The sequence below is a fragment of the Montipora capricornis genome, chromosome 2 (assembly GCF_036669925.1).
Source record: "Montipora capricornis isolate CH-2021 chromosome 2, ASM3666992v2, whole genome shotgun sequence".
In the NCBI taxonomy this organism is placed as follows: Eukaryota; Metazoa; Cnidaria; class Anthozoa; order Scleractinia; family Acroporidae; genus Montipora; species Montipora capricornis.
In genome coordinates, this window is record NC_090884.1 from 22,914,249 (window position 1) to 22,920,534 (window position 6,286).

General features: G+C 38.8%; 1 pseudogene; it reads right to left on the reverse strand.

Moving 5' to 3' along the window:
• Positions 1–3,995: 3,995 nt before the first annotated feature.
• Positions 3,996–5,812, reverse strand: LOC138036169 (uncharacterized; annotated as a pseudogene).
• Between the last annotated feature and the right edge of the window lie 474 nt (positions 5,813–6,286).

A 6,286-nucleotide genomic window follows, 5' to 3' on the forward strand; every position in this document is an offset into this window, starting at 1 on the left:
TTTAGGGCTGCTTTTTGCTCTGAATTGCAGTTTTTGGTATGTCTTAAGATTTTTAATTTCGAATCTACTAAGGTTGCAAGATGCCTGGACGGCCTTACCGCCTATGTCAGAAGAACAGAAACGAAAGAAGAGAGAAAGAGAACGAGAACGACAAAACGGTACACTAGTAATAGCTTAAAGTTGATGAAAAAAGTTACTCCACAAATTCTTTTCTTGGACACTAAACCGTTTGTTATTTCTACGGATGAGTTATTTCAAGTGGATGCATATTTCTAAAACGTGGTTTAGTCGTTTTTTCCTTTCTTCAGGAATGAAACTCGAATTTTTATTGTTAACTGGAATTAAATAGCAATCATCCTCCTAGTCAGAAGACTTTACTCTCGCTGTAGCTGGTCTACATTTGTACTCATAATTTTAGGCTTAGATTTTTGATTACCTTTTTCTTTAGAAATGCTTAATTGTCTTTTTTCCATTTTTAAATTATTCACATTTTGTAAACAGTTTTCTATCGTGAAGATATAATTTAGTTTTTAAAATTTTAACTAACTTCGATATATAGTTTAAAATTGTAAATATTTACTAATTGTTTTGATAGTGGAAATAAAGTTGTTATTATAATAACAATCATCTGTACTCTTTTTGGACAGAAATAATCGATCTATAACTCCTAGTATAGTTATTGCTGTTTTAGGAGTAAACTCATTAAAGACTCATTAAAGACTGTTGCTGGTTTGTTTGGCCTTGAAATGCGAGCGAACAAGAAGTTTTTTTACTCCGCTTGCATAACTGTTTTTCGATGTGCCTCGACGGTGACAAGAATTTTGCACTTATGTTCTAACCATGCAATCGCAATGAGTTCTCGTAAGAGTATAAGGAGAAATATCACCAGCTTGTGTTTTCAGACGTTTGTTGAGAGCAAGTACAGGTAATAGATCGTTTTCACTGTCACGCAATAAAAAAATAAATCGAAAACCATCCAGTGGAAAAAGTCAAGACTTCGTGATGTTGTAGAAGATAAATGAAGAAGACACTTCTCCAAGTTTTAGGCCCGTGCGTTTCCCCAAACTTCAGATATTCGTCGAAATGTTTCGCAGAAATTTACAGGGCCCAGTATGAAAACGCCATGTTGGTGCACATCTGTGGTGCACCAATATGGCGGCCGGAAAATAGTGTCAACATCTGTTACTTACTTTGGCTATCTAGGCGAGTGATCATCTGTACTGAACAGACAGCTATTTACTTAAGCACTTTTCCTAATGCTTTAAATTCTAAAAAGGCTCCAAACCATGAGATAAATATATATTTCTCAATAAACTTGATCGTCGCCTCGTGTCACGCACCGCTATTGCTCAGAAATTCAAAATGCTCTGGTTTCCAAACGAAGCACGCTATTGAGCTTTAAAATTGCAAATGGATACAATTTTACCGCCTCTTATGCCTGATGAGGATAAAAACTTTCGTGGCTCTTTAGTTTTGGATTTTAGAAAATGATGTCGTCACGTGAAAACGATCTATACATGAATCGCGAATCTGAGATGGCGCGCGGCATTGTGGGAAAGTACAAAGTACAATCGGGCATAAATGTTCATGTGGTCTCAGTAAACGTTCTCTATGTACCGTATATTCAGCGATCTTCTTCGACTTGAACAAGCCTTCAAGTGGTAAAAAGTGTGGACACCCGTCGTAAAATAAGGCATTGAGATTTCCATTCGTAATCTGTCGTTTACTTGGTTGAAACCAAACAATTGTTCGCCTTGATTATTGTTCAAGTCCATACTGAAGATACACGCTGAAGATGTCTTCCACTGCTCATCCTTCGAATGACTCGAATGCTGAATGCTTTTCATACGACGAGATTGGAACCTGGAGGGTGGAAGCATTGAAGGAGTATCTCCGAAGACGAGATTTAAGAGTTTCTGGAAGAAAAGAGGAGTTGGTTGCCCGTGTGTTTGCCGCTGCCGAACAAAATTTACCTGTTTGTATGGATGCTGACGCTAGTGTGGTTCAAACACAACGCGAAAAAGAAAGTCTTCTTACCACACCTGAGGGCATTTTACCCGACCCTTCAACTCTACAAAACGGCTGGGTAGGTGAACGTAACGGTATGACTGAGTGGCCACCTATCCTTCTAAGCGATATTACTCTCTATTATCATGAAGGACCATCCTGGAAATGACATCTCATTGCAAAAACGCTTACTAAATGAGTACAAAGAGGGAAAAGCATACCGCTTGTACTCTGCTGGCTGGTTAAAGGAAATTTACATGCATCCTGTTAATGATAGCTGCAAGTACTGTTTCCTAAAAGCAAATTGTACGCCTTCAATGAAAATAAGTAATGTACCACACACTGTGTGGATATGTGCCAGAAAGAAGTAAGGAGAGGTCCATAGTGCCTTGTGCACCTGCACAGCTGGGTAAGAACGTTAAGCTTACCTTTTCATATAGCCATTTGAGATCATTACAGGACTTTGTTTTGTTTTGTTTTATATTCAGTTTGTAGTTTTTTAATAATCAGCACTGTTAGTGAATCATCCCAATTTAACAGTATTCCTATTACTAAAGAAACAAGTTAACTCTCTGTTTGTTTAGACTTGGAGGTTCTTGTGTCCATATCACAGCAACGTTCTTTCACATTGAGGCAGCAGTGAGAGGTGGCTATACAAATCCTGCGTGCACTTCAAAAGTGTGCACTTGGAATGTACCTGCTCAAAAGACAATTGTTCAGCCTGTTCGAGCCAAGGAAATGAATTTCAAAGCATCCAAATTTAACAAAGGCATGGAAACTCTACTTTAAAGCATCACTTTCATGCAGCATATTTTTTTGTCATTACTTGCCTTTATCATATTGCTGTGATACTGTTATGTATGATGATAATCCCTCTCATTTTCATTCTGTGACTGCATACCACACCTCATGAAGAATTTTTAATGAACATTTTGATTTTCTTTTCCAGTGCCATCAAGGCCTGCTGTGTCTACAAGCAGAAGGCTGTTTACACCATTGAAAGAAAAGGACAGTGACTCCCAAGGGGATAATCCCAGGCACATTTTTGATGAACTTAAGGCAATAATCCCAAATGGTTGTTTTACTTCTTTTTATGAGAGAGCAAGTAAAACAGATGCACCAATGGAACCTGCTGCTAATGATAACCTAATAATTCAATTGGCAGGAACATGCAAAACTGTGGAAGAGTTTTTATCACAAATGCCTATCCTTACAGATTTGCAGGTTCTGCAGATAGAAACTGAAACACGTGGTCAAGCAAGTAATCAAACTTGGGTCAGTCAACGCAGAGGCAGAATCACAGCATCTAACTTCTACTCTGTTTTTACAAGGGTCAATACCATCAAGGCTAATCCTTCTAAAGACCATAATGTAGAGCCCCTCTTAAGAAAGCTAATGGGTTGTGATGTAATAAAAGAAAATATCCCTGCCCTTAACTATGGTAAAGAGTATGAGCCCATTGCAAAAGAAAAGTATGCAGCTTTAATGAATTGCAACCACAAAGAATTTACAGTCACAGAAAGTGGGCTATTTGTAGATTCAGCAAGGCCATTTCTCGGGGCATCTCCAGATTTACTTGTTCATTGCACTTGCTGTGGAGCCGGATTGTCAGAAATAAAATGCCCTCTCTCAATAGCTGATGAAATTCCTTCAGCTGCAAATTTACCATACCTTGTGGAATGTGACAATGTCACCACAATGAAAAAGGATCATGCATATTATGCACAAATACAAGGGCAGCTAGCTTTGTCAAAAAGAAAATACTGCGATTTTTTTGTGTTCACACAAGTTGGTTACTTCATGGAACGGATTTATTTTGATAACAGTTATTGGGAGAAGTTGGTAAGCAACTTGGAGTATTTTTTTAAACAACTTTGTTACCTCAAGACTTTTATCAGGCGAATCACTGTAGTTCTGTAAGTAATGTAAATGTTCATCAGTTAATGAAATTTGCCATCTGCACAAGTATGTCGGGTGTGTATTTCATCTTAGTAGCAAAGCTTTGGATACAGGTTGCACAATGCTGCACAGATAGTGACTCTGTCGTCAAATTTATCTAAGAGTAAGATTGGCATTTCATGCTTTAAGATTCTGAAGGTCTTGAGGCGGCGAATTGCCCGCTCAACAAAAATTCGCAAGTTTGCAATCTCGTTTGTTTTAACCACATCTTGCTTTCGCATTTGTTCACTACCTCTTTTCCCTGGTGGCATGTGGAGTGGAGCATGCCTAATTAAAAGGTCTTCCCGAATAGTGAACCCCTTGTCAGCCATAACTTCATCCCCGTACTCCAAAATATCATAAAATCCTGACTGTCGTGTGATGGCAACATCTGATGCCCGACCACCCCAAGCTTCTGATACAAAATTGAAGGAACCACATGGCATTATAGAGACAAGGACTTTGAGTGTGTGGTGATGTTTGTAATCTGACCATGTGGCAGCTTTTATCTTAGGGTCTTTTGGAGTTTCAATGAACATTTCTGTGCAATCAATGATGTGTCTCACATTCTTGTACTTCCTATTATTGAACTTTTTGGGTAAATGGTGCAAAGCAACATCTTTACATGGATTGTAGATAAGGCACTTCAACTCTTTAGCCAAGAATCGTACCCATGTATTTATAACCTTACTTACAGTTGTCTCAGATACCCATCGCCAACTATTCCGGTCACGACAATTCAGCACGACTTACGTGAAATGACTTTTTCGACTGTTCTTCTTCATGTATCAGCGGGCTCATATCGCTGCGACGCGAGGTACGGAATATGTTTTTTATATCTACTAATGTTTGGCCCATACCAAAACCGCTGAGAAAAATAACTTGCTTCGAAGAATGAAGTTCACAAAATTAGCTTTCAAACGATGGTTTTTGCGAGAAATTTGGACAAAAGACAGCCAAGATATCGTTATTCGAAAACAGGGGATTTTACAGTTTTAACGTGGACTTTGGTTTATCGGGGAAAAAGGACGGATCAAACATTTCGCTGCTGACTTCATATTTTGGGTTAGGGTCAAGAACAGAGTCAACTATGGGTCTCTACTCCGGCAAGTGAAGAACCAAGCACAGGAACACTGGTATCTGTCTTTAATTCCAGGGATTTTCGTATATTTGCCAGCTTTTGTAAGGCTTAAAGGGGTCGCTCACGTCAAAACAAAGCATAGGAAAAATGAAGGGTTTTTTTTGGCCTGAAGTTATATTTTTTACAGCAGAACACAGACAACAGTCGTTATAATGGCATCCCGTTCCGGCAAATGTTCCATCTGCAATTTTTAGTGCACTTTTTCGAAATATTTAAAACCTCTCCATACATTTCTTTGTAAAATTTGGCGCCATTTCGAGAATTAGATTTCTAAGAAACCGCTTACGTTACGCGGGCGCATGGCCGAAATAGTTGGCGATGCCAAAACGAACAGCTAGATCAGCATTCAAAGAACCTAGTCTAAGTTTCATTAGTGTCATTACAAGTTCATCTTTCACAGACATTAGCCTACTAGGACCAGACTTTTTGGGTGTAGATGAAAAGTTTCTAGGATTTGTCGACAAATGCTATTTGGGACCTTGCCAGTACTTTATTTTGGGGGCCTTTTTCGAAAGCAGTTTAAACAAGACTTCAAAAAGTAGCCTTGCTAGGTACCCCGAGGAAGGTTTTCACTTTTTTGTCAGTATTTAAAACTTTTGCACTAAATGCTGGTGCTTCTTTTTTTACAAATTTCTTCCTCCATAATGCAGCTTCTCTTCTTTCTTTTTCTACCAACTTCCTTAGACGTTCTATTCCTTGTCTTTTGCAGATACAATATTTAGGCATTCTTCATTCTTACAAAGGTCACTCTCAGATTCCACCCTACCTCCCACAGGATCATTGCTACTGATATGATTACGGGTACTAATTGCACAAGAGCTACATGTATCGTTAGTTTCACTAGCATTATGCACTTCAGTGTTTGCTGCATTGTCCTCTCTCTTTTGAGGAAGTGGAGCTGCGAATGGTTCTGTACAGGGTGCTTGAAGGAACTCAGAATTACTGCGTTCAAGGCAAATCTTCTTCCTAGCAACAGATTGTTTTCCCTCTCTCACTGATGGTTGCTTTCTCGGAACTTTAGTGCTTGAAATGGCTTTGTATCCTAAATTTATTGTTGGATTTGGGTTTTGACTTGTAGGTCGTCCATCTGGGAAATGCTTACTACACACTCTTGAATCACTTTTAGGTTGCCAGTTTTTGCCCTTTTCATCTTTTCTGTTGATCAGTTTGATCCACTGTTGTCTTCTTTCACTACTTTGT